Here is a 3818-nt window from a genome sequence, read left to right on the forward strand (position 1 = left end):
AAAAAAAAAAACAGAATCAATTCATAGGGTTGGAGTGATAGCTCAGAGGTTAAAAGCATTGGTTGCTCTTCCAGAGAGAGGTCCTGAGGTCAATTCCCAGCAACCACAGTGACTCATGATCATCTATAATAAGCTCTCTGCCCTCTTCTGACCTGCTGTCATACCTGCAGGCAGAACACTGTATATATAATAAATAAATAAATCTGTAAAAGAAGTATTGCACAAAAGTGAGAGATTAAAGAAAAATGAGAAACTAAGAAAAAGTAAGAGAATCTCCCAAGTGTGGAAAGAGTTTCTAAGACAGGAAGCGGCTGTCCAACTCCACTGTCTAGGGGCTTGTTTTTGTTTTTTTTTTCTTATGACAGTAGCAGAAATTGGACAAAAACTGAGGTAATTTCTATCAAGATTGGTTAATTCAGACTGGAGAGATGGCTCAGCAGATAAGAGCGGCTCACATATTCTATGCATGTTACTCAACCCAACCAGAGATGATGCTCTTTTCTAGTTGCCCACTCTTTTTTTTAAAGATTTATTTATTTTTTTTATGAGTATGAGTACACTGTAGCTGTAGAGATGGCCATGAGCCATCGTGTGGCTGTTGGGAATTGAACTCAGGACAGCCTCGCTGGCTCCGGCATAATACACTGTAGCTGTCTTCAAATGCACCAGAAGAGGGCGTCAGATCTCATTACGGGTGGTTGTGAGCCACCATGTGGTTGCTGGGATCCGAACTCAGGACCTTCGGAAGAGCAGTCAGTGCTCTTACCTGCTGAGCCATCTCGCCAGCCCTAGCCCACTCTTTTAGGGATAGTTGAAGCCTCTTTTTTGTTTGTTTGTTTGTTTGTTTGTTTGTTTTTTTGAGACAGAGTTTCTCTGTATAGCCCTGGCTGTCCTGGAGCTCACTCTGTACACCAGGCTGGCCTCGAACTCAGAAATCCGCCTACCTCTGCCTCCCAAGTGCTGGGATTAAAGGCGTGTGCGACCACCACCCGGTGCCTCTCTATTTCTTGACTTATGTTGTCAGCTGTTGGTACCCATCTTAGGATTTTATTGCTATGAAGAGAGAGACACCATGACCATATCAATGTTTTTTTTTTAAAGATTTATTTATTTATTTTATGTATGTGAATACACTGTAGCTGTCTTCAGACACACCAGAAGAGGCTTCAGGTTCCATTACAGATGGTTGTGAGCCACCATGTGGTTGCTGGGAATTGAACTCAAGATCTCTGAAAGAGCTGTCAGTGCTCTTCACCGCTGAGCCATCTCTCCAGCCCCATATCAACTCTTATAAAGGAAAACACTTAATCGAGGATGGCTTACAGTTCAGAGGTTCAGTCCATTCTCATCATGATGAGAAGCATGGCTAATGCATAGGCAGACATGGTGCTGGAGAAGGAGCTGAGAGTCCTACATCTTGATCCACAGGCAGGAGGAGACTGTAGCCACAGGGGGTGTAGCTAGAAGACAGGAAACCTCAAGTCCCACCCCTACAGAAACACACTTTCCCCAACAAGACCATACTTCCTAGTAGTGCCGTTGCCTAAGGCTAAGCATTCAAACATGAGGCTATAGGGACCATACCTATTTAAAAAGTGACAGTACACGACCTTCCTGGTGTCTTGTTGACTGCTAATTAGGCTATTTTCTTTGTTCCCACATATACACAAACAATTCCTAGCTTTTCCATGGCAGAGAATTAGCTCTACCATAGCCATGAAGACGTAGCTGTACTCTCTTTTTTTATCTATCTCATATTGAGCTCCTTGTCTTTGGAGTGGCCTAAGGAGTCTCCTATGTGGAACCTACTGTTAGCAGCTATCTTTACTTACATTTTAGTCTGTTACAATCGGCAACATCAGAAATAAGAGTATAGGAGAGGACAATAGTGTCTCACATCTACTCCTCAGGGGCTTTAGGGGGACTCAGTGGCTTCCCTTCACAGGCCCAGAGCCCTGTCCTTCTAGTTATGTTTAGCTTGCCTGCATCATCCCGGCTACAAGCCCTCTTCCTCGTTTTCCTCAGTGCTCTAGACTCTGCCAACCTAACTCTTAATCCTTTTGACACCAGCCTCTATTTCTACTGGAATCTATGTGAACAGTTTGCAGTTTTCACCAAGGGCCTTTTCCGCTTACAGAGACCAAGCTCCTGCATCAATCAGAAGCATTAGTAACTAAAATTCCAATAAATGGTTAAGACCCAAAGAAACTCCCTACCCCTCCCCTCACCCCCCTCCCCAACTTCACATGCCAGCAAATTTTAGCTTTAGTTGTTACTGTTTTCAGAACAGGGTCTTCCCTACAGGCCAAGCTACCCTTGAATTTGCTTTCTTCTGCTTTAGTCTCCCAAGTGTGGGATTACATGTATAATGTCCAGCTCTCAAAGAAATTCTTGAAGAATTTGTGTGTTTTTCTGCTCATCGGGAAATCATTTGCCTACATGAAAGAAAAAGGGCAAAGATGTTACTAGGGGATATGCTTATATGTACAATCAGAAGTAGATTCTCCTGGAGAAGGCCAGGAGAGCCAGTAGATATATTCTGTAATTTTAAGATTTTTATGTGCATAAATGGTTTGCCTGCATGTATACATGTGCACTATGTATGTACCTGGTGCCCAAGATAGTTAGCTTCTGTTCTAGCTGCCTTCAGTTCATTTGGTCTAGAAGTTTTGGGTCAGATTTGGTGGGGAGGCATTCCTGCCACGACAGTCCAAAAACTAAACAAATGACTACACTCCAAAAACTAAACAAAATATATCTACATTGATTATTTTAACAAATATTTCCAGAGTGCCCTCAATAGATTTTCTATCAGCTCTGCACCCTATCCACCATATTTAAACGTCAGGAACAGTTTGGGATTAGGAAGCTATGACACGAAGGAAAACACTATGTAAAACGAAGAAGCTGCCCACTTGACTACACTTTACTATCCTTAAGAACCAAATGCTGTACAAAGGAAAACTGTATAATCCAATTAGTTATTCATATATGCTGGAACAAGAGACATCTTTCCTTTCTCAACCACAAGGCAGAAAAGTAAAAAATCAATGAAAAGCATAAGTCCTAAGAACCGCAGCAGTAAAGAACAACCTAGGTGAGTCAAGGCAGTGGAAACGGCTATGGCGTCTTCTTTGAGAAGGGCCTTTGCCATTTCCCCTACTGCGACCAATTTGTGGTAGCTCAGTGAATCCACAAGTTCCTTTTCGTTGGTTGGAGTGAAGGAAGCAATCGCCTCTTTTAGGACCCTGTGGTTATCCGAGATGGGAAAGTCCTCCTCCCTATGGTGTAGGGGAGCCTGATTCCTCACAAACCGACCTGGAGGAGAACTTTGAAATCTCAGAGTGGGTCTCCAGAGTGTGACGGGAACGCAGCCTACTGCCAGCCATAGTGCGTGGGGACTGCCAGCCTCGGGAGCTTCTGGCCCCCTAGCCCACGATCACGCGCGGCACTCCCCACTCTAGCCGTCTACACACTTTCTACTCTCATCATTTTCTGAGCTCAGGTGCGCAGGACTTCTCGGCTCCGCCTCCTAACGTGACGTAACCCAGGAGGGGCCCGCCCCTCCCGCTGCGCGACGTCATCACACCGCGCGGGTCGCCGAGCTTGGAGCCTGGAGTTTACCACGGAGACTGCTCCGCAGTGGCTGGTCCGGGCGGCAGCGGTGGCGGCGGCGGCGGCGCTCCGGCTGCTTGGCCGCCTGCGAGCCCCGCGCCCAGCACCTCCGCTCGGGCGGCCCGGGAGCTCTGGTGAGTGGGCGCGGACCTGACACACGGCCTTTCCCTTCTGCCCTCGGCCGGGGGCGCGGCCTTCCCCCA

The 3818-nt window shown here is 46.3% G+C and overlaps 1 protein-coding gene and 1 long non-coding RNA gene across 2 annotated transcripts in view; one reads left to right on the plus strand and one right to left on the minus strand.

Annotated features, from left to right (window-relative positions):
* Positions 1–2336: 2336 nt before the first annotated feature.
* On the minus strand, positions 2337–3501 carry LOC116070222. The gene is made up of 2 exons (XR_004110314.1): positions 3319–3501; positions 2337–2435 (listed from the first exon to the last, which is right to left on the minus strand). It is a non-coding gene; the product is annotated as an uncharacterized LOC116070222 (long non-coding RNA).
* An 83-nt stretch (positions 3502–3584) lies between these two features.
* Klhl12 (kelch like family member 12) overlaps positions 3585–3818 on the plus strand; it is a 30109-nt gene continuing 29875 nt past the window's right edge. The window contains exon 1 of the mRNA XM_031383290.1: positions 3585–3749. The gene's annotated coding sequence lies outside the window, so the exon portion shown is untranslated. The remainder of the gene's footprint in view (positions 3750–3818) is intronic.

This window comes from Mastomys coucha, unplaced genomic scaffold (assembly GCF_008632895.1).
Source record: "Mastomys coucha isolate ucsf_1 unplaced genomic scaffold, UCSF_Mcou_1 pScaffold1, whole genome shotgun sequence".
Classification (NCBI taxonomy): domain Eukaryota; kingdom Metazoa; phylum Chordata; class Mammalia; order Rodentia; family Muridae; genus Mastomys; species Mastomys coucha.